At 42.2% G+C, this 24456-nt stretch overlaps 1 protein-coding gene across 6 annotated transcripts in view; it reads left to right on the top strand.

Annotated features, from left to right (window-relative positions):
• Positions 1–4557: 4557 nt before the first annotated feature.
• Positions 4558–24456, top strand: part of NCOA1 (nuclear receptor coactivator 1) — a 345055-nt gene continuing 325156 nt past the window's right edge. For all 6 annotated transcript variants that reach the window (XM_074947374.1, XM_074947373.1, XM_074947370.1 and 3 more), the window contains exon 1: positions 4558–4673. The gene's annotated coding sequence lies outside the window, so the exon portion shown is untranslated. The remainder of the gene's footprint in view (positions 4674–24456) is intronic.

Here is a 24456-nt window from a genome sequence, read left to right as displayed (position 1 = left end):
CCTGGATTATGATTAGGTTACGTAACTTGCTTATGAGCTGCTTTTCATTAAGACTTCCACAGAACAAATACTTCCATTTTAGTCTAAAGCACAAGAGGGCGCTGTGTTTGACTCAATCTCTGCTGAGAGCCAGAATGCAGACACGCAGTTTTATGAACACTCTAACAACCATTTTAGTAAAGGATTTATTTAAATGTAGACAGCTACTTTCCTGTAAACCATGCAAGTCCTAAAAGTCTTCATCACTGCCAACTGCTCGCATGAATTATCACAGGATAAGTAGATGTCTGAATGTAAAACAACTAATTAACTTTAATGGAATTATACATTAATCTTAGCTGAAGTATAGTCACAAAAACTGTAAAAATCAAGTGTACATAAAAGATGTTAAATCAATGCATTAAAAGCATTTTTCTCTAAGCCTCCAAATTATTGTATTAAGTGCATCCTCTGCTAAGTAAGAAACAAAACTTTGATACTTCTTTTGATGGTCTCAAAAGCTAGCTACACTGATCATCAATGAAAGTAAAAGGCTGATGCCTGTAGCTCTTAATGAGGGTAAGAACAGGACCAGAACTAGGGAGCCAAGTTATAGATTAACCCAACTGCAGGAAAAGGTTCAGTATTTATAAAGATTTTACAAGCCAACATTTAGGTCCCAATCCTTAGAGGGAAGTCAATATCTCCCAAGAGGTACTCGGCACTTTGGAGAATCAGCTCATACTTAAAATTTATGTAGCACTAAGAGGTCAGATTCTCCCAGTCATGAAGTGGGTGCAGTGCTGTTAATAAAATTAAGGCTCACTTACACCAGAGCTGGTATCTTTAAAACTGTACAATATCAACTAATGAATCTGCCTCAACCAATCTGAGGTAGTGATTATTCCAGTGGATACTCCAGAACTACTGCCATGAAGGTTGAAAAAGGCCTCCTTACCCAACAAGTTAAATGAAACAATGGGCTAAAGGGAGGCAGCATTATACAGGGGTTAGAGCAGGAAACTGAGAAGTCAAATCACCTGGGTTCTACTCTATTGGGTGACTCCACCACTTACCTGCTGAGTGACCTTGAGTAAATCACTTAACCACTCTGTACTTCGGTTTCCCCAGAGGTAAAATGAGATACTTTTAAAAATGCCTAAAAGTTAGTTATAATTTCATTCTTCTGATGGATTTATATTTGCTATGTATATTTCAATGAGATTTAAATCTCACTTATTTCTTTTGAAGTCTCATTCATTCATATTGAAATGGATTCATTTCATTCATATTGGTATCCCTGTATGTATTTTAAAATATTGTTTATACCTTTATTCCATTTAAAAAGTAACTAGCAGATTAATAAAAATGGCCTTATGCTTCTCACTTGAAAACTTAAGCATCCCTTCCCTGCGACTGACCCATATATTAGTCTCCTGTGCAAAAATTAATGGAGGAAGCCACACTGATGTAAAAACTCCATAATTCTAAGAGCTGTGGAGTTTGAGCATTTTTCCCCCTGTGATGAAGTGTACCAGGCCTTCCTGGCCCCCTGCTGCTCAGCTACACCCTGCCCCAGGAAGAGGGACGGTGAGAGGAAAAGAGCAGTAAAGATGGGTCCTCCAGACCTACCTAGAGAGACCTCACTGGGGTAGCCACCTTGGAAGCCAGAGACACATTGGTCTCCTCATCTCAAAAAGGATATACTGGCATTAGAAAAGGTTCAGAGAAGGGCAACTAAAATGATTAGGGGTTTGGAATGGGTCCCATATGAGGAGAGATTAAAGAGGCTAGGACTTTTCAGCTTGGGAAAAAAGGAGACTAAGGGGGGATATGATAGAGGTATATAAAATCATGAGTTGTGCGGAGAAAGTGAATAAGGAAAAGTTATTTACTTGTTCCCATAATATAAGAACTAGGGGCCACCAAATGAAATGAATGGGCAGCAGGTTTAAAACAAATAAAAGGAAGTTCTTCTTCACACAGCGCACAGTCAACCTGTGGAACTCCTTGCCTGAGGAGATAGTGAAGGCTAGGACTATAACAGGGTTTAAAAGAGAACTGGATAAATTCTTGGAGGCTAAGTCCATTAATGGCCATCAACCAGGATGGGTAAGGAATGGTGTCCCTAGCCTCTGTTTGTCAGAGAGTGGAGATGGATGGCAGGAGAGACATCACTTGATCATTACCTATTAGGTTCACTCCCTCTGCGGGGCACCTGGCATTCGCCACTGTCGGTGGACAGGATACTGGGCTGGATGGACCTTTGGTCTGACCCAGTATGGTCGTTCTAAAAATTAGTTAATTTTTTTGTTTTACCTTACAGTGAATAATAAAATTATCTGTGACAGTGCAGAGTCGTTCCCCCCCCCCCCCCCAACCTGGAAAACAAGTTAATTCTAGCTCAGGTCACCTCTCCACATGCACAGGTGCTTAGGGGAAGATAATGAGGCAGGGTTATGGAATGCAGGCTAATCAGTTTCCTCCATTGGATGACAGGAAACACCATAAAGATAGCTGCTTAGGAACTAGCCTAGCCTTAAGAAGGGATCTATATCAAGTTATTTGTGCTGAGGTTATAGGTTAGATTGGAGTTTTTTCTGATTTTGATTTTTGGCTTGTGAAGCCCAGTTTGTTTTGTTAACACTACTGCATTTGGAATACTTTGAGGAATAAAAAGCCTTAAGGAGGAATGTGAGCTATCTGAAGAATTGTCTTATTTTAACTATTCAACCTGTTTTCCTTGATGGCATGTTGGGTGTTGTGCGATTTCACACTTCCATAGACCATATGAAGAATGTAACAAGATGAGGAAAGGTTTCAGAGAAGCAGCCGTGTTAGTCTGTATCTGTAAAAAGGAGTACTTGTGGCACCTTAGAGACTAACACATTTATTAGAGCATAAGTTTTCGTGAGCTGTAGCTCCCTTCATCGGATACTGCATCCAGTGAAGTGAGCTGTAGCTCACGAAAGCTCATGCTCTAATAAATTTGTTAGTCTCTAAGGTGCCACAAGTACTCCTTTTCTTTTTAAGATGAAAATGTGGCAAAATAGTTTGCTGCAGATGGAGCACTTGCTGCTGTTCAGTTTATGTAGAAGTAACAGCAAGTGCTAGTAGAATGGCTTCAAGTAGGTCCTGGTGTGTACAGTGGAGTGGATGGGACCACTTTGGCTTAAAAGCTTGTCATATCTCACATCATACTTATTGGTGGGAGGAGCTGTTTTTTGCCTCAGTTTGGATCCTGCTGACCCTGTATCTTAAAATGGTTAAATGTCTGGGGGCATGGCTTCACTGGAAACTTCAAAACGCTCCTGCGGGAGCGCTTTGAAGTGTGAGTGTGGTCGTGCTTGAGTACTGGGAGAGAGATCTCCCAGGGCTCCTGGTAATCTACCTCCACCCTGTTTCCTAGGGTCCCAGTAGTCACGCCATGGAGGGGGCTGTCCTTAAATCACAGACCGCATTAGAGGGTGGGTGGGTCCTTTATATGTGTTAGTATCAGTATTCCTAAGGTTGAATGTATTCCCAGGGGTTTTGGCACATGACATCACCTTTTAATGAAAGGTTACTCTTTAATTCCCAGAGACTCCATGATGATCCTGAAGGGTGGGCAACCCTAAGTGTTATGATGGGGTGGATGGGCCTGGGGGGGGGGGGGGGAAGCATCCATGTTTGGACAGACCTGAGGGGAAAACAGGGCTCTGAGGTACCTGGGTGCTACGGGAGGGAGCGCTTGGTGGGGGAAATGGGGGTGGGGGTGCTTGGTGGTACGTGGGTGCTACGGGAAGGAGCGCTTGGTGGTACGCGGGAGCTATGGGAGGGAGCGCTTGGGGGGGCAAAAGGGAAATGGGGGGGTGCTCGGTAAGGTAGTGACTAGGGTGACCTTATGTCCCCATTTTATAGGGACAGTCCCCATTTTTGGGTCTTTTTCTTAGAGAGGCTCCTATTACCCGCCCGCTGTTGCTGTCTGGGCACCCTAGCGGCGACCCTGGGCCTGCAGGCTGCCCGCTGGAAGGGAGCGGGGAACGTTAACTGGGGCTTGGGGGCCAGGGGCAAGTGGGGGTGGGAAGCGGCCCCCAGGCCCTGTAGGGGAGAGGGGCGGAGGCTGAGTCCCCGGCACGGAGGAGATGGGGGTGGGGATGGCGCTCGGGGCAGCCTTGTGCCGGGAGTGGGGGCAGGGCGGTGCTTGGGCCCCGGCCCCCCCTGGCTGTGTCCACGGGCCCCTTTACCAAGATGGCGACTGGTTCTCTTCCCCCCCCCCCGACCGCGGGCCCCGTGTGGCGGCGGCGCCGCCCTGGCGGCTGGAGGACCCCGCTCTCTGCGGGAGGGGAAAGGCCGCGGCCTGCGCCCAGGCCGCTGGGGTCGGGGGTGGGGGGGGGGAAGATGGCGGCGGCCGTCGGCGCTGAGAGCGGTTGAGGGGGAGGGATCCGGGCCCGGCCGCGGCGACGACACCGCCCCTCGCTCGGCCCCGCCCCGCCGGGAGGGAGGGAGACGGAGCCCGAGCCCCGCAGCCGGAGCCCAGCAGCCGGAGCAGGGGGCCCCGGGCGCCCAGGACCCCACAGCGGGAGCCGGGGCCCCAGCAGCAGCAGCGGGAGCCGGAGCCGGAGCCCCTCGGGGCCGCCCCCCTCCGTGTGGCCGGCGGAGCCGCTGTCGCACCCCCGTGAGCTCCGCTGGGGGCAGGCCGGAGGCGGCGGCAGGTGAGCGGAGCTCGCAGCCCGGCCGGACTGCAGCTGTCAGGGGGCCGGGCAGAGGGGAGGGGCGGTGGCGGCGCCCCATTGCCCCCCGCCTGGGCCGGGAGGAGCGGGGCGGGTCACAACGGGTGTGTGGTGGGGGGGCTCTGGGGTACTGCTGGGGGGCAGAGCAGGTCCAGTGAGGGGCACCATAGAGCAGTGCACCGGGGGGTGGGGTGTGTGCAGGGGGGCCCCAGGCTGGGTAGGGGGCGGGCCCGACGTGAACTGGGGAGCAGCGGCGTCTGGAGGACCCCCCAGTGCTCCCCCCGCGGCGCGGCGGAGGCGGGGATCTAGGGCACTGGGGGGGCCCTGGACGAGGGGGCGGGGTGGGGTATTTTCCCCTCCCCCCCAACCCCCCGTGCTGTGGGGCTCGGGAGGAGCGGAGCACTCGGGCTAGGGGCACGGACAGGGTGAGGGGGAGCAAATGCAGGGAGAGTGACGGGGGCATGCGGTGGGGCTGATACTTTGGGCCCCCTCCCCTTCAGCCTTGCGTCGGGGTAAGGAGGGGAAACCACCAGGCAAACCCACCCTCCGTGGTCTGGGCTGTGCCGGGGGGAAACTGAAGCTGTCATGGTGCTAGAAAGTAGCAAATGGGTGTGTGCGGGAGGCAGGGGAGGAAAAGGGGGATGGGAAGGGGGATGTTCAGTATTTTGAAGTTGTCCTGGACGCTGGTGAGGAGCTGAGCATTCTCCCCATAGACAACTCCTATTCTAAGGGGTATTTTGGCCTTTTTTTTGCAGGTTTCTGGGCTGTATTGTGTGCCATGCCATTCTTCTTTGAGGGGGGTGGCTGTAGGGGTAATGTGAAAGAAATGTCTGTTGGTTTGGGGATAAGGGGGTTTGGGGGGTGGGAGGGTGCAGCACGTTTTGGCTCTTGCACAGCAGCAGTGTGGGGAAGGGGATGGGTGACAGTCGAAGCTGATTAAATCAGGGCTCTTCGTTTCTGAACTAGTTTGTGCGTTTGTTAAGAAATTGATTTGAAAAGTAAGGAAGCAGGGTTTTTTCCTTCTAGCGTCCCTGTGAGGGAGGAATTGGAACTATATGGAGTGACTTTGTCTTGGTTCTGCAAACATGGCTGAAGGGGAGGGAATGGGGGTTGTTGATGGGGTGAAGCTGCGCACAAATGGGGGTGGTGGTGGTCACACAGCAACAGGGAGCTGCTGAAACGTCTGTTGCAAGGACAGCGGGCTGGGGGAGGGGAAGACACTTCATTTTGTTGCCTTTTAAATGACAGCTCTTTGTTTGTTTGCATCTTCTGATCAGTTACATTATTACACCAGCACCATTGAATTAGGTTACGCACATTAATTTTTACATGTAAAATTTCTAAGAGGAAAAACAAGTAATACATTAATGAGGTTTCTTGGTTAAAGGAAATGAAGATGGTAATGTGGTATCAAGTAGCTTTCAGTGTAATTTGAGCTGAGAAGATGGCTCAGTCATTATGCATTTTGTTTGGAAAAACAGCCAACAGTCTGAGTAAAAGATGTGTATGGTGCTTACTGCTGTTCTGAAGTGTGTGGGGAGATTGTTTGATTTTTTTCTGCTTTTTTTCTCTGTCAGCAGCTGAATTGTTGCCCTAAATTTTGTAGGTTTCTGTCCTAGAAACATGGACTAGAAGCAGCAGCAGATTGTGGATAATTCTTAAGTTGGGGGTGTGTGTAAGTGGCAACCCAGGTGTTCCACTTGGAACTAAGGGGGTTATAGCTAGTAGAATATGACATTTAGTTATATAGAAGCAGTGGCTGAGAGGCAATTTTCTTCCAGTGTAGGCGGCTCTAGACACTAAAATCCCTGGTTTCTTAGGTGCATGTTGACCTTTCAATAGCTGAGAATTGGGTTGCCATTATGTTGTTGTTGTTTGATATTTTCATGATTGTATTGCATTATACTACAATGCAACAAGGCGGTGGTTTGTGACCTAAAGTGCTAGAGAGTTGGTATGTAAAAGTTTACTCAACATATAGTGGATGTTAACTCTACAGACCCAGATATGGCATAACCAAAGAGGGGGACACAGCAAAGAGCAAGGCAGAGCTGAAAACTCTTAATAATGTAGGTGTTTAGCATGTGCTGTTCTTAAGATCTTGCATTCCTTATGTTCATAGTTTACACTTATATACGTGACCTGGCTTATGCGGGGTTGCAGGAAATGTGAATCTCAAAAGTGGTACACCTGATGAAGTACAGATGAGTAGTGTGTTAGTGGATTTAAACAAAAAATGAGGTTTACTGTTTACTTTTCCAGGGGTGTACTATCCTATTCCAATTCAGAGGCTGTAGTATTTTCAGCTTGCCACAATCTTATGGGAAAGTTTAAATGTTCTAAAATGTTAAGTTACTTTGTGCCTATGACAGCTCTTTATATAGCGGAAAAAGCAAAAACTATTACATACAGTTTCTCCAGTTTGTTTAAGCCCCTTGAACAGCAACAGGGAGAGAAATAGGAAAAGGTGATTGTAAATTGGCAAATTTGCGGAGGGTCTCAGAAACTGATATAGTATCTGAAACTACATTTAACTGAGTTTTTGAAAATGATTGGCGTTCAAGTTGTCCCTTTTAAAAGCAAACACCTACTGATGCTAGACGACAATAGTAACTTCAGCAATATTATACCTGTCTCAGAGCCTGTGGGCATGATTGAAATGATATGATCTTACCTGGTTTGCTCAAGTTAAGTATTTATTGTCTAGAAATATGCTGCTGTCATGTTGTTTAGCAGCATGATTCCTTGCTTTCAAAACAAATGCACTTCACAAGAAACCACGTTGGGTTAGAGTAGTACCAATTAAGACCTTTATTTTTTAGTCATTAGTTTGATTTAGAGATGGTGTTAGGCTGTTGGTTTTCCCCCATAACTTGCCCTCTGCTGTGAACACTATAAGAGAAAAATTCACAACTGTATGACTAATTCACGTAATTAGTCATGCAACTTCCATTGTAGAATTATTGGCATAGAAATACTATCATTTTATGTTCTAATACTGCATTGTCTTGTTTTAGAAACATATGTGCCCATTGCTGAGACTTCAGTCTCTTAACATCATTTATATGTGATACATCTATAAATGTTTGAAACCTTTAGGATCATTAGATTTCCTTAACTTTTTATAAACATTTTTATAATGAGCAGATTTGCTGGAGATCAACACCTTGTGGGCTACTAATCCAAGAGAGTTAATTTGCATGTGACCTATGAGGATTGTCAGAAGTTAGGGTGTGAGCGTTGTAACTAAAAATATCCTCTCTTGCATAAGCAATTTGCCAGTTGAAGAACATTAATTTAATTTATTTTTTGTGTAAGCAAACTACTTATATTGCAAGTTTTGCTTGGTTCCTCATTTCCTTGAAGCAGTGATGCTTATCTCTTTTATCAAAGGGAGGGAATAAAAAATTATTTTTAAAGTTACATTGAAATCTGTTTTTAAAAGAGAAACAGGGAAAGCTCAGAGAAACAGGTAAAAGTTAAATCAAGCCTGCCCAAAAGGGCAAATATAGCCCAGAGTCTACTACATCCTGTAGCTACCGCTGCCATATAACAAAGGCGAATTGTTGACAAATTCAATCAAGCATTTAATATTGGTTTATTTAGAAACTAGTTCAAACAGACAATTGTAGGTAACCATAATACTTAAGGCCTGGTCTAAATGGTTGAAATGGTGCAACTTTGCTTGGCACTATTCTTGTATCTGTTTAAACCTGGCTCTTAAGCAGATTCAAGAGTAGTGCCATGCAAAGTTGCATCAGTTTAACATAACATCCCTCGTTAAATAGGCATACCTTCTGTGTAGACAAGCTTTAAAGTGCTTTGAGGACTCTGGGGACTGCCCTAAACACAAAATTGCATCGGTGTAACTAAAAATGTGATTTTTTTTTTTAAATAGATTTAGTTAAGACAATACATCTTGGTGTGTGGACACTTTAAATCCATTTAAACTTGCTTATTGGTTTAGCTTGCCCCTGTAAACAAATAGGAGCAAGGTAAACTGACAGCCAGTTTTAAATTAATGTGTCCCCACTGAGGGATTTGCCCTGATTTAACTAAACCTATACAAGTTTGTGTGTAGACAAAGGAAAGGTGTTATAGAAATGCAAAATAGTTCAATGAATATACAAATGAGCAGTGTCACTCGAACTTTCCTGGCAAGTAAGCTGTACGAGCCTCAATTGCAAAATATGGGCACTGCCTATGATGAAGCTAAGACAACTTCTAAAATAAAACTGGGGCAGGTTCTGCCCTCAGATGTATGTGTAATTTTTCCTGCAGCAGGTTCTGCCCTCAGATGTATGTGTAATTTTCCCCCAGAGACACAAAGACATTTAAATGTTTAAAGCTCTGTCTTAAAAAGACAGATTCGAGGAGATGCAAAATCAAGGCTGACCCTCTGTCTAACTTTTTGGGGGAAACAAATGTTTAACTTGTTTAGTTTTGTTCTATGAAATCTAAGTGTCATGAAAGATACATATAAAACAGGCTGCTTAACTAAGAACAGGATCTCTTAAACTGGATCACCTTTTTCAGTTTTTTATTATATGCTTAAAATTGATCAGGATATTACATGAATTAGCTGATGTGGAAAAGGGGGTGGGGGAGAAGAAACGAGCCTTGCACCTGTTCTGTGTGTTCATGATGTCCTGAATAAGGAACGGTTGGTTTTTTAAAAACGAAAACAAAATTCCGGTCTTGGGTACGTTTTTGGGTCAGAGGTTCAGGGTACTCTGGCTTGGAGCTCTATGAATGGAGAATGATGACGTATCAAGAGACTTAAAGCTTAGCAGTTGAGAGGGAAAAGGATTTTTATTTTTGTGTTCACTTTTTTCATATATATTTAACTCCGAGACTTGGGAGAAAAGTTGCTAATTGAAGCATTGAACCTCTAAACCTTTCAGTCTTCTATGTATAAAGCTGAACCAACCTGACTTAAAAAAGCCTTTGCAGGATCTACAACAAAACCTCTAAAGTATCTGGAATCATTAATTTTTATAGTTGCATTATTTTTAAAATAATGCAATTCTCCCTCACCCCTCCTAAAGCTTCCTTTTCATTCCTAAACGGAGACTTTGCATACAACTTCTAACAGAACACATTTCAAGTTGAATTAAATACCTGAAAGTAGTGGTTTTAATGGTAATGGAAATGACTAATCAGAATAGTTTTTTGACACTTGTTTGTGACTAGTTTAAATTTCAAATCAGATTGGAAAAATTGTGGGTGAATTTATGTTAATGAAAATCAAGAACTTTACAGCATTAGCTAGAGTAGGACCTACTACCCAGTTTTAATCTCTTCTGTTTTATTCCTTAATTCTGACCCCTGCTACTCTAGTACTGCATCTTCTCTCCTGCTCTGCCAATGCGCGTCAGTGCTGACTTCTGTTTCAGTGGTGACCCTTTCTTGAGCAGAGACTCCTAATCAAATGGTTTTGGGAGGTTATTTATGGTGTGAACCAATATCCACTAGTGTGCATAGGATGAGTGCACTAACCTCATTTTCACTTAAGACCCAGTTGACTCAAAGGTGAAAAGCAAACACAAGTACTGTTTAATTTCAAAGCACATTGTGTTCGGATTCAAGGAATGACAGCTGGTCACTCTGGAACCATTTATACCAAATAGGTCATACAATATTCTTGCTTGCATGTGTAAGTGCAAATTTAATAGTAAAATGCTGGGTATAGAATATTGTTAAGAATATGAAACCTGAGCATTTACAGTATGCTCATATCTGAACTTACTGTACAGTTGTGCATCAAGTCCAAATGTACATTAAAAGTGTGAAGCCTGACTCAGTACTGTGTTAGTATTTGGAATTTCTTGGAATAGATTTCACTTGTAAAGCATCTTTGCACATGTCTCCAAATGACATGTTAAGAATATTGTTATATGGAAAACAAGTGTGAGCCACTTATTGAAAAAAAAATAATAAAAAATGCAGGTATAACAATTATACTTCACAGGCCTCAGTCTTTGCTCTTTCTTGCTGACTCATTTTTAATGGGAATAAGGGTTTAATTAGTTCTTCCTTTGCTAGCATGTACATAAATAACGGGTTTTGTGTAAACTAAAAGCATAAACAACGTGCATTTCAGAATAGCCTCAATATTTTTACTGTTCTACAAGTTCCAGGTAGTCCTTGGACTACGTTCTGTTTACTTTCTTCCAGTATACTTTATAAGAAAAAAGGCCCTCTTTGAAAGAGATCAATTAAAAACTTTTTTGGGTGCCTAAAGTTACACATCAGATCCATAGTTCAACACTAATTGGCCTGGCTTTCGGAAGTGTAGAGCATCTAGTGAATTCAGTGGGAGCTGCGGGTGCTTGGTCCCTCTGAAAACCGGGCCACTTTGTTACTCCTTAACTCTAGGCTCCCAGATTTTACAGTCTTGTCTTAAGGTTATAATGGTGGTAATACCTTACAAAACCTAATATGAATAAGTGTTTTTAAAATGTTTCTAAAATGTCACTGAAACCAGTGTTTTGTCTGGGTTTATACATTCTTTTGCAGTATTGGAAATGTAAACACAACTGCATAGTACTGTAATGCATGGGGAACTGTACATGGAAAGTAAAACTGAGCAGTCTGATTTCACTTTTCAAAATGAGTGAAGTTTAAAAAAGTAAACTAAACCAATGTTTCCCACACTTCTGACTAAGGCAACCCACTAACTGCATTTTGTCCCTTTCTGAGAACACCCCTTTACCCCTGTTTTCCCTCTCCTTTCGCCTTCTCAGTTGTCCTGCCCCTCCTGCAGCCCCAGCTGGTTCCTCTCTCTATGGCTGGGGAGTGTTGCCAACTCTCCCGGATTGTCCTGGAGTCTCCAGGAATTAAAGATTAATCTTTAATGAAAGAATGTCATGTGATGAAACCTCCAGCAGTACGTCCAACCAAAATTGGCAACCCTATGGCTGGGCCGGGCTGCGATCGCTGTTAGGCAGCTGATTGTTGGTCGGCCGGCCACGGCTGCTTCCTCTGGGCTGCTGCTGCTACCTGGACCTTGCTTCCTGTGCCGCTGCATGCTGCCCAGGGGAAGTGAGAGCGGGATCTGGGTTGGCGGCAGCAGCACAGAGGAAGTGGCTGGAGCCAGAGGGAGGGCAGTCGGCCACCTCCTCGTGCCCCAGGGGCACTTCCTCTGTGATGCTGCTGCTGCCTGGATCCCACTGCCTGCTGGGCTAGGGGAAGTGAGAGCATGGATGGTGGGGTAGGGGAATGTCTCTGGGCACCTGCGGGGTGGGGCAGATCATTGACTGTCCGCTCGCTGACTGTGGCCACTCCCTCTCTGCTGCTGCTTGGAACTCTCCCCCCATACCGCTGCCTACTGCCCAGGAAAAGTGAGACGCTGGGGGCGGGGTGAGGGGTGTGACCCACCCAGACCCCTCCCTGGACCTACTGTTTGGGGAACACAGAACTAAGCTGCCCAGATCAGAAAAAGTAACACAACCTATTTTCTGTTTTGTTCTACAGCCAAAGATGTTAACTTAAATTCCTTTAATGCTGCTAAGAGTAAACTCTTAAAATAAAGCACAGTGCAGTACATCTAAGTAACAAATTCTGACATCAAGGGAAGTCTGGACCAAATTCTGCTTGTGTTACTCGCTTGAGTAGTCTTGCTTCTTAGTCCTGTTGGCTTTGTGGTTATGGTGGACAGGATTTGCTCTACTGTCGTTTAACTTCATAGGTATTGCAGGGGTATAGATCTGTGTTGGTGACAAGTACCATAATGCTTGGATATAATGTGCCCTCAAGTGTCAATTTCTTTATATTATCCTGTAACAGTCTTCAGTATTATAAGGGGAGCTGGTAGTGATCCTGTACTTAGGTTCCCTAAGTCTTCTCCTTATAATCTTGGAGAAGCTTTAATGCCTCCATTGTTTGCACCAGGGTAATCCTGTCAAGGTAGAAAGGTGCTTTTTCTTTGTATTGTGAAATTCCATTCAGAATTAACTAAATTGTAAAATGTTAAAAATCGCTATTTCCGTTCTCTCAGGGCTTATCTAAAGTAGTAACAACTTTGTATGTAACTTGTGTATGTAATATACCAGTATAGTGAAAGTGGTACACTTCCCTCCCCCACCCCGCCCACTCCTTGTTTCCACTAGGAAAAAGGTGTGTTCTCAACTTATTATCTCATATGAAAACTACAAACTGGCTTGTCTTCACTATGATTTTAACTTGAGTTAAACAAGTTAAGGCAAATCCTACAATCCCCATAGTCTTTATCTCACCCTGCTATGGGGGAGCCTGTGGTTTATCTTGGCATGCTAACTTGTGTGAATACTACAGGCTGCCCATTGGCACTAGGTTTTTAACTCAAATTAGTACACTTTTTTTCCTAATAAAGGCACGCACCTAATGTGGACAGAGTTATATTCCTGCATGGGAATACCATTATATCAGTGTAATATGAACAAACAGAGAAACGCTATTGTGTTACGTGTAAGGCCTTGCTTTGCTGTACTAACCCACCTCCCTTTCCTTTCTCATCCCCTCCGGAAGCTATATCAGGCGGCAATTATCTAGGTTGCAAAGTCAAGAACTGAAAAGTCAGGAAATGCCAGATTTAGGTATGCCCATCAACTGTTTTTAGTTTTTAATTACATAATATTTTTTCCATGGAACCCCTGCCACATTCAGTGTACAGGTTGGTAAGCAAGAGGGCCGGATTAAGGTTGCACAGACAGCTGCAAATCTGCCATTTCATAATTTTTGTGTGCTTGATATTGCAACCTAGATGATGATCTTTTAACATAGTTTTTTGTAATATGTATATGCCTTTCTGTGGTGCTTATTGTGATATTATTTGAACACCTGACCTATATTAAACTGTTCATAATACCTTGGGCATAAGCAAGAGCACTCTTATTTTTCAAATGGGGGACATTGGCACAGAAGTTGAGTGACTTGCCCGTGTAGCAGGGTTTTCTATCCAAGGAGAAAAGGCACTTGACAAACTAAAATATTCTCAAGTGCTCAGTGCATGACTAGAAAACTTGTGATCAGAGAGGCTGATTTGTTACATTGGTGCAACTCATCATGAATTTGCCAGCATACCTTGAGAGTTAGGTCAAGAAGGGACCCATCATCATTGGCAGTTGACTCTTCTGCATCAGGGATGTTTTGGTGCTTATGGATTTATGATTGGCACCTGATCACTCTCATTCTGCAGACCAACTCTACTTCTCATTGTGATGTCTAAATTTTTTTTTATACATAAAACATAAACGTGCATAGCACTCTAACTGTGGGGGAGAACTCAGGCTTGAAAATCATTGTTACTGCTGTAGAACATGCCACTGCAGAGATGCTGGATAGTCTTCCAATTCTGTTTGAGTCTTTATCTTAAAATCAATTTTAAAAGCATGTTTAATTGTTCAAATACTTTGAAAGGGGGATTTATATCCCTGATACTGACATAGACGTGTATGCTTAGGCTTGGAAGGATTAGGTTTTTTTATCAATGGTCAAAATTAACAGATAGGCAAAGTGAGAAAATTGCTGCTTGAGAGATTAGAGTCCCATGTGAATGTGTATAAAATGTGTTATAATGCTGGAGTTAAATGATTATAATTTCCTGCAACTGTGAAAGTTTAAATCAATGATTGGAAAAAAATGCTTGAAAATAAATAAACTTGATATTATCCATTGAAGTTATAAAAATAAAATAAAATTCTGACACGCCTGTGTATATTGTCATTAGGCCTTTCCACATCCAATGGGTAAGTTAAAAAGAAACAAATCCAAGCTTTTAAAGACATCTAAAGAATCTAGTTAGATCAAGATTTTATTATGTATAGCTTTTAAAACGCATGGAAAATGGACAAAATAACCTTTAGAATAGAAAATAATCTTGCTAGTCGGGAAACATTTTCTTCCTCTCATCTGTCCATTAGTCTGGGTGCGAATTGTGTATTACTAAAGCTACCAGAGGCTGTTGAAATTATCAGTTGTTGTCAACCTTACTCTATAAGGACCGGCCCTCTAGATCCACCCCAGAAATTCTGCCACGCAACAAGTATAGGTTGGCAGTTAGAACTTTTTCCTGTTGAAATAAGTGCTTCTCTATCCAAGGATCTCAAAGCAGTGTACTAAATATTAATATAATAAACCTCACCACATATCTGAGAGGTAGGTAAGTATTCCCATTTCACATATGCATGTAGACTTACATAGGGTTGGTCCACACTGGTACATTGGTATAGCTTTGTCCTTTGGGGGTATGAAAAATCCTCACCCCTGAGAGACATAGCTTTTCTGACCTAATCCTCAGTATAGACAGCACTAGGAATCCTTCTGTCAATGGGTGGGTTACCTACGCCAACGAGAGAACACTTCCTGTTGCCATAGGTAGCTACTATACTGAAGCTCTATAGCGGTGAAGCTGCAGTGCTGCATCTATGCCACTGTGGCGGTTTAAGCACAGACATACCCTAAATGTCACACAGGAAATCTTACAGATGTACTGATGGAGCTCAGGTCTCCCGACTTAGGGCATGGCTACACTACAGCAGCATAGCTATGGCCTTGCAGCTGTGCTGCTATAGTGTAAACCAGAGGTTCTCAAACCAGTGGTCCGCGAGCTCCATTCAGGTGGTCCGAGATAGTTCCCTCTAAGGTGTGCGCTTGGGCAGCCACACACAAGAGAATGAATGGCCACCCACCTAACGTGTGGAGCTGCACAGGCTTGGCTCCACAAATTAGGTGCTTGGACTCTGGAGAAGAGACACATGTAAGGTGAGGTGGTGGTCTTGGGAGGAACAGGGGGTAGGTGGGAGCGCGCAGTGGGGTGAGAAGAGAGGGTGGGGGGAGTTTGGGATGTGCAGGGCTGCGGTGGCCAGAGACGGAGGTTACTTTCCCTAGCTCCAGGGCTGCGGCTGCCAGGGAGAGATGACCCTCCTTCCCAGCCTCGGCTCTGTGGCTGCTGTGGCTATGGAGAGACCTCGCCTCTTTCCCAGCCCCAGCTCGGGGGCTGCTGAGGTGGGGGAGAGAGGGAGAGACCCCCTCCTTCCCAGCCCCAGCTTGGGGGCTGCTGTGGTGTGAGAGAGAAGGCACATCCATCGCATTAGAAAGGTAAGACTACTGATATTAAAATATGAGTTGTGTGCTTTTATTTGTAGAACAAAAAAAAAAATTGTTATTAAGGGTTTTTTTTTTTTTAATATTTAGAGCTTTTTATCCAAAGCGCTTTACAATAGTTAGCTAACGGTACAAACAACACTTGGAAAGATCATTAAGTGGTCTGCTGAGATCCTCAGCAATTTTCAGGTGGTCTGCGGGGAAAAAAAAAATTTGAGAATCACTGGTGTAGAACCTTCCTGCATTGACAGAAAGGGTTTTTCTGTTGATGTAGGTAATCCATCTCTCCAACAGGTAGTAGCTAGGTCAATGGAAAAATTCTTCTGTTGACCTAGCTTCATCTACCGTAGGGGTTGGTTGACCTAACTATAATCACACAGGGCATGAAATTTTTCACGTCTCTAGTTTTAGGTGTAGAGCAGGCCTCAGTCCTGCACTCTAATCGCTTGTATAGTTGCACTTATTTAATTCTTGAGCAGTTGGTCTACAGTGGTTAATGTATGGCACATGTTTATTGTAATTACAGCAATATAAACTTGATTTGTTTAGCAACAGAGTCCTTTGGATAAGCCTTCAAAAGTGCCAGGAATGGGAAACAAACACAACTTGACATACCACTCTGTATCCTTGAGTATAGCGATAAGTGCCTATTTGGCATCCTGATAAGTGATTTGTAATGAGAACCACAAGGTTAAGGGAGTTCTCTCCTGACCCCCCCAAAAACCTGTTTCTGTTCAGTGCCATTGTGAACAATGGGGTCCCTGCCAATTCAGCAATTTAGAGAATTGTGCCTTGCTTCAAACTCTGGACTTAATCCACAGGTAGTTTCCAGCCTTCAAAAGACAGCAGGGTGGGTGAAGCATATTCCAGTACCCACAAGGATTTCTGCACAAGGGAGTAGTACTTGTGTTCCTAGAAGTGAAGAAATGGCTAACTGGAATTCTGTGCAAATGAAGAACGAATAGGTTTAAGGATCTTTCTGATGTGGGTAAGAGGAAGTTAGAATTCCCCACTGCTAAGCATATAAGAGGCCATTATATTTCTCCTTTGGTGAAAGGTATTGAGTGGGCACAAAAATAGAAAGGACCATAATGAAAAAAGAATGTAAACATGAAAAGCAGAACAAGAGACAAAAGCAGTTTCTTTAATAGCCAAAAATAGTCTTTTTTTTTTTTTTTTTAATGAGCACCGTAATAGCATCTTTGTGCCCTGATACGCAAAAGTCTGAAGATTCACTGTAAGCCAGAAAGGAACACTGTCTGCCATCTCTTGCACCTCTCCAGGCCCTTTTTAAATAAGCAGCATTGGATGCAGCTGGCCCAGTAAACTACATTTGCCTTCTTTTCATAAGACAGCAGAGATTGTTGTGTGCCTAGAGAGGGCGTAGCTGAATCCTCAACTCAGCAGTCACATCCAAAGGGTAGTCTTTATTTAAGAGGATCAACATGTTGGAGGGGAATAAAATAGAAGCACTCAGTTACACTTGGGTGAAGAGACTGCAATGCTTGCTAAACAGGCTAGACTACTTAGCTACAAAGGTTAAATGCTGTTAGCTGTAACCTTTCATTGTCAGAGTCCATGTTTGAACCTTTTGCTCTTCCTTTTCAACAGTTAATGGCAGTTGCCAAAAGGGGGTTGTCTTTCTCTTCTCCCTGAAGGGAAGTTGACTTCTGAGAAGTGGCTGTTTTTTAATATTGAAGCCAAACTTTGTTCATTCTAGTGCCATCTCCTATCCCACTCTAGTGTCTAACCTCTAAGGGCATGACCCCAAACCACATCTCTCTGGAGATGTTAGTTGCAGGCCCTTCTCTGTGAGCTGGGTGAACACGTTTTCAGTTCTTTATATACTTGAGCTCCTTGAACCTCAGCGCCATACATAAAAAACCTGCCATTTCTTTCAAAGAGACTTTAAAGGGAATTTGATAAGAATATATAGAAAATGAGCTCTCATTTTGTGAGGTAGCCTTTCATCACACGCGCACTTGAAACCTCTAAAGAAACAGTGCAATCTTTGCTGCTTTGAGATCTGTAGATGAGAAGTGCTGTGTAAGACATAGATATTATTTCCCAGGGGAGGCAAATCAGAATTAAATTTTTGGGATAATTCTGGAATGTATATTTTGAAATGACAACAGGGTTACTACCGAACTGGTTATTAAGATGGAACAGGAGGAGGTACAAAATTACTTTAGTGAACACTTTCTCTCAAATTCAAGGAGTACTCCATTGTGATGCAGAGAGAAATGATCTGTGGACTTCTGATTTGAATACAGGTCTGAGTCCTGATTCTGGCTTGGATATTGGCTCTCTTAGGCAAGTCACTTATCCTCATACTTGTTTTCCCTGTATCTAAAGTGGTGATAACGGATACTTCACATGGATGTTGAGACTAAACATAAATGCTAAGCATTAATAATGCTATTTAAAATCACATAACTCTCCAATAAGGGGAGAAGAATAAATAACTGGTTTTTGTACTGTGGTAACTCTCATTGGGAATGACACACTGTCCGCATGTGGCTGTGAGAGAGCCGTCAGCGGATTTGGCAAAGATAGAATGTGTTGCGTCCTGCAGTAGATGCAACTGATTCATTTTTTCTGAAGAATAATCCTTCTAGCAAAAGACCATCTCTATTTCAGGAGTAGGCAAATAGGAATAGGCACCCCAAAGACATTTCAAAGCCTTTGCAGCAGCCTTGGAATATTCAGTATGTTCTATTCTGGCATGAAATTCTAAATAAAGAGCTAATCGTCATGAGAGATCAGAAGCTAGTCTACATATACAATTTTGCTGGCTCAATCTTTCATTTTAAATGCTTTGGACTTCCTCAGCAGGAGCCATTGCCTCTAATGTAGACTTGAGAAGGCATCTTTGGCTAGGTCATGGGCTAACCTAAGTGTTTAATAATTTAGTAGTAATATCGATTATTTGTATTGCAGTAGTGACCAAGGACCCCAATCAGATCAAGTCCCCATTGTGCTAGTCACTGTACAAACACAGAACAGACAGTCCCTCTCCTGAGAGATTACAGTCTACGTCTTAAAAAAGGTACAATAGACAGGAGGAGCACAAGGAAATAATTAAATAAAAGTGGTCAGTGTGAAAAGCAGTGATCACTGTATACCAGCTGCCTAACCATTATCAAATTTTTTGTAGGTGTCATGCTAGAATGTTCACCAAGCTATGGAAGGGGGTGGGAGGAGGAGAGAAGTATATTTGGAGAAACTCAAATTAGTATTATATAGAGGTATTAAAGGACAGTTCTAATAAACTATGATTACATGTGGGGAGGATGCATTTGAGATTAAATATGAAACTATTAAGGGGAGGAAGGACCCTACAAGGAATTAAAAGGGAGGTTAGTACAGTAGAATACCTTGGGAATGGAGGGTGTTCATAACTCTGAACAAAATGTTATGGTTCTTTCAAAAGTTTACAGCTAAACATTGACTTATACAGCTTTGAAATTTTACTACGCAGAAGAAAAATGCTGCTTTCAACTATCTTAATTTAAATGAAACAAGCACAGAAACAGTTTCCTTACCTTGTCAAATCTTTTTTTAAACTTTCCCTTATTTGTTTAGTAGTTTATGTTTAACACAGTACTGTACTGTACAATATTTGCTTTTTTTTGCCTCTGTTGCCTGATTGTGTACTTCCAGTTCCAAATGAGGTGCGTGGTTGACCGGTCAGTTCATGACTTTGAGGTTCTACTGTGTGTTTCTTTTTGATGGGTAGGTAAGTGCAATACACTAAACAAAATTTAGCTTCCGTGTTACATATAGTCTTCAAATGAAATATGTCGAGAAATACTAAAATTTGTGAGGGACAGCATCTGTCTTGGCATTACTTGTGTAACTTAATCCAAAGCCTAAATTAACAGTGCAACCTTAGCATTATATTACTTACTCAGAGTTGTTAGGGAATGCCAGAGTTAAGGTTGATTATTCAGTCTTTACCCCCTTTCTGCATAAATGCCTTACACAGTCTAATTACAAAATTGCATATTTCTCAGACAGTATAGTAACTTTATATACATGTAGTGTCTAGTGATATTTTTTCAGCTTCTTCTTTATTACAGATGTACTTATAGGGTGCTAACAAAATTTACCTCTTTGAGACAGTTATCTTTACAGTATAATACCATTGTATTTAGCACACTTTTTCAGAGAGACTAGAAAATAGTATAGTATCAATATTATATATTTCTTGTCTCAGTCTCTTTTCTGCAGATATATCTAAATTGAATTATGAGCTATATCTTTCCATCTTTACTTGTTCTATGTCGTAAAAATAATTAAATTGAGATTTAAGAATGTTTTTAATATAAAAACTTGTATGGACCATCTGCTTATTTACTACAAGCTTGAACATGATCAATATCTTTCAAACTAAATGCAGCTTGACCCAAGTCATAAGTAAAAAAATTAATCCTGTAGTAAAGAAATGTATGTCATTCACCCTTTTCTAACATAAAAATATTAAATTTAAGAATCTGAATAAGTGAATGGTAAGCTATATAATTGCTTAAATGTTTATAGATATAGCATATTATCCTGGTTAGCAGAAAGGTACGAAATTGAGTGTACAGGCTATATTAGTTGCAGATCAACATGTTTTGATGATGACCATCCAACAAGAATAAACCTTTCTTTAGGAAAATAACTAAATTACAAATGCAAAACAAGATTAAAAGTGTGATTTAAACCAAGGTTTCCTATTTGCTGATTTAAATTTTGATCAAAATCTGATTTAAATCAATCCACCCTGTTTCAAACTAATGTAAACTGGAGACTTTCAGAGACATAAAATGTTTGTCAGTGCTAAATATTTGGCTGAGTAAATAATTCCTATATATTGATAGTAAGAAGCAATAGAGGGAGAAGTAGTCGATATGGAAAGAGTTTACAGGTATAAAATAAACTGCTACATTTGCTAACACATAATATTTCCCACTATTACTATTAACTAGAACAGTGATCATAATAACTTTTTAGCCCAATCCAGTGGTTCTCAAACTTTTATACTGGTGACCCCTTTCACACAGCAAGCCTCTGAGTGCGACCTGCCCCCCCCCCCCCATAAATTAAAAACACTTTTTTAATATTTAAAACTATTATAAATGCTGGAGGCAAAGTGGGGCTTGAGGGTGGAGGCTGACAGCTTGTGGACCCCCCACCCCGACATCATAACCTTGCGGCCCCCTGGGGGGTCACAACCCCCAGTTTGGGAATCCTTGGCTTAATGGTACATTAGTTTGCCTGGTGATGTCTATTAGAACAGGCATCCACCTACAGCCTGTCCTAATTATGTGGTGTAGATTCATGCCAAAGTGTGCTAAACATTTATATACTTATTAAAAAAACTACACTGCAATATAAATAGTCTTTTAAAATGAAGGACTGAAGAGACAGGAAATGCTAGAATTAAGGTTGCCCATGCCACCCTAATTTTGTCCCTTTGGGCGTATTCACTGTGATACAATCTTTGTTTACACGGTCATATTGTGTTTTTTTACACACTGCCAGCAGAGGACGGATGGTACTCAGGGAGCAAGGCAGTGGTTCAGTTTTGTGTCTTACCCTCATCATTCAATGTGTCTTTCCATGCCCAGTTTCCTGTACCCCATCCACATGCTGCACTGAATATGGAATTAGCTGCCTCATTGTCTCTTCTGTGGCACTCACAGCTATAGTATTTGAGACTCACAAATAATAATGAACTTCTCTTTATAAACTCTGTGAGATATTTGAGTAGTAGTATGCCCATTTTATAGATGGGGAACTGCGGCCCTGGGACATCAAAGCCAAAATTTGCAAAGGATTAATTTTGGCCGCTCAACTCGGTTGACTTAGGAACCTGATTTTTCAGATTACTTCGCATTTTTCTTGCACTTCGTATGTTCAGAAGACTACAACAACAGATTTTCCTAGGCCTTTATGAAGAGACAAAAATAAATTCCATTATATGCAACTCTTACAACCACACACAATGCTAGAGCTCTTAAAAAACAAACAAAACCCTGAAAGACCATTTCTCCAGTTTGTCCAGATCATTTTGAATTTTAATTCTATCCTCCATAGCACTTGCAACCCCTCCCAGCTTGGTATCATCTGCAAACTTTATGATGTACTCTCTCTGCCATTATCTAAATCATTGATGAAGATATTGAACAGAACCGGACCCAGAACTGATCCCTGTGGGACCCCACTCGTTATGTTTAGAGCAGGGGTTCTCAAACTTCATGGCACTGTGACCACTTTCTGACAACAAACATTACTACACAACCCCAGGAGTGGGGACCAAAGCCTGAGCCCCACTGTCCTGGGTGGGAGGGCTAAAGCCCAAGCCCCACTGCCCTGGGCGGGGAAGGGGGGCAAAGCTGAAGGGTTTTAGCCCCAGGCAGGAGACCTGTAACCTGAGCCCTGCCACCCAGTGCTAGAGCCCTCGGGCTTTGACTTCAGCCCTGGGCTGTGGGGCTTGGGCTTTGGCTTTGGCCCCAAGAGCTCTAAGCCAGCCCTGGTGACCCCATTAAAATGGGGTCGCAATCCACTTTGGGGTCCTGACCCACAGTTTGAGAACCGCTGGTTTAGAGTACTTCTTTAGCTATTCTTATTCTGAGTGATTATTAGCTCTATATTATGCTTACTGGAGTTATAAAACTCATTTTTTAATTCTGCTGAATTTTTTGTTCACTTATGTCATCCAGTTTGTTTTTAGTTCAATTCATTTCCCTATTTTTTCTTGTCTGTATTGTCACAGAAGCATGAGTTTCAGCCAGGGAGGGGTGAGGATCCAGAGATCTGGTAATTTTTCAGGAAACCCTGCTCCTCTTAGTATCATGCTTGTACCCAAGAATGGTGATCAGATTATTCTCTTTTCAGTAAAATGTCTGGCAAATGACTGTTAAAGATAAACAATAGTGTTAGACTTTGTTATACTCTTCACATCTCTTTCAGCATTACCTTTAATTTCATCCAGGGATCTGAACTCAAAGCTATACAAACACTTTTTTAATGTATGGGCAACAGTGGCACACAAATTATGTGATTTGGCCCAAAGTCACACAGCATGTCTGTGACAGCTGGAAATAGAACCTAGATCTCCTGACTTGCAATCCTGTGCTTTACCCACAAGACCACCCTTCCTTGGTGGTACTGAAGTCTGAACTTCCAGTCCAAAATTGTATATGTGGAGCCAGACATTGTAGCAATTCATGATAGAGCTAGCAAAATCCCTTTGCCTCTCTGTGGTCTTTTTTTTTTTTTTAAACAAAAACAAAAGAAAGAGAGAGAACCCCAGGGATACTTAATCAGCAGAAGCCTAAAATATTTTCTAATTAAAATGGGTATTTTATATCTGCTCCATGATCTCATAACATTCACTCTCCAGGATAATTCTATTTTTATTTTCCTTTTGTGTGGCCGAGTGGCAATACGTTTTACAAATAAAACAAAACAAAACCCACTCCTCTTTTATTGTGCGGGGGGAATGGGGAGAGGAAAATTAACTAACTATTGGACTGACTTTGAAGCTCTGAACAGCTCCAGCTGCTACTGAAGTCAATAAGATATTGTAGGTGCTCAGCATTTTTGAAAATCAGGCCACAGATATGCTAATATTCCTTTACTGGCAGACGCATTAAGACAGAAGGATGCTGGGTTTACTGCAACTATAGATGATAGTCTCTAAAAAGGAAAAAGTTCATTCTTAACGGAAACATCTGTAAAGTTAATCATCTTAGTAATTCATATAGAGGAAATGTACGAAAGAGCTCCCCTGCATTGGTGCATTTTGCATACTAGTGAGCACTTTTATCATATTCGTGGTGGGCAAACATAAAATGGTTTAGAAATGCCTATTGCAGCTTATCGGCAGCAAAGCTGTAGAATCATAAGGCTGTCTCTAAAAGTGATAGTAAACACAAGCCTTGTAGTCTTGTTCCCAATGCTCAGGGCTGACGGCGGGGAAGGGAGACAATTGTACCGGGGCCCTGAGTTCCAGGAGCCCCCCCCCCCCAAACATCTGTGTAAATAAAGTGAAATGGGACTAAGCGAACACTGTGTACTAGACCCCCAAACTTCTCTCAGTGGGCTTGCCAATGTTCAAACTATTTACAAAATCTGTTTCTGTTTTGCTTCTAAAGCTCTTCAGCTCATATAATTGCATTGCCCCTTATGTATAGCTGATTATATATAGTCAGGTTGCAATTGTAATTCCACTTGCTCTCAGCAATAGGTGACATAACTGTTGAGGTACAATGAACAAAGACCAAAGTGCTATTTTTTCTGGTAATCTGCTGCTTTTAAGAACAATGGCTTTGTTCATAGTATAGTTGTTTGTTAATTGGAGAACTGTAGTTTATTATAGAAGTTTACTCAAGGAAAAAGTACTGAAAGCTTTTATAATCAAATAGTTCAGGTGGCAGCAGAACTTGTCCTTCCACTTGTCTTTATAGCTGATATTAAGCATTGTTCTTGTGACTGTAGGACAGGAGAAACTAACCTTACTGGATTTTCTACTATAATAGGGCAATTGTAGATGTAGCTAGAAGCTTAAGGTGAAGTATCTCGTGTCAGAAAGGTGTCATAAAAGAGCTATATAATAAGAATAAAATACGTTTTTGTGTATTTCTCCTAGAATTTGAAAACTATTTATTTACTGTCTAAATAGTTTGTA

Source organism: Natator depressus, chromosome 3 (genome assembly GCF_965152275.1).
Source record: "Natator depressus isolate rNatDep1 chromosome 3, rNatDep2.hap1, whole genome shotgun sequence".
Taxonomy (NCBI): Eukaryota; Metazoa; Chordata; order Testudines; family Cheloniidae; genus Natator; species Natator depressus.
This window is presented reverse-complemented; position numbering and strand designations above follow the sequence as displayed.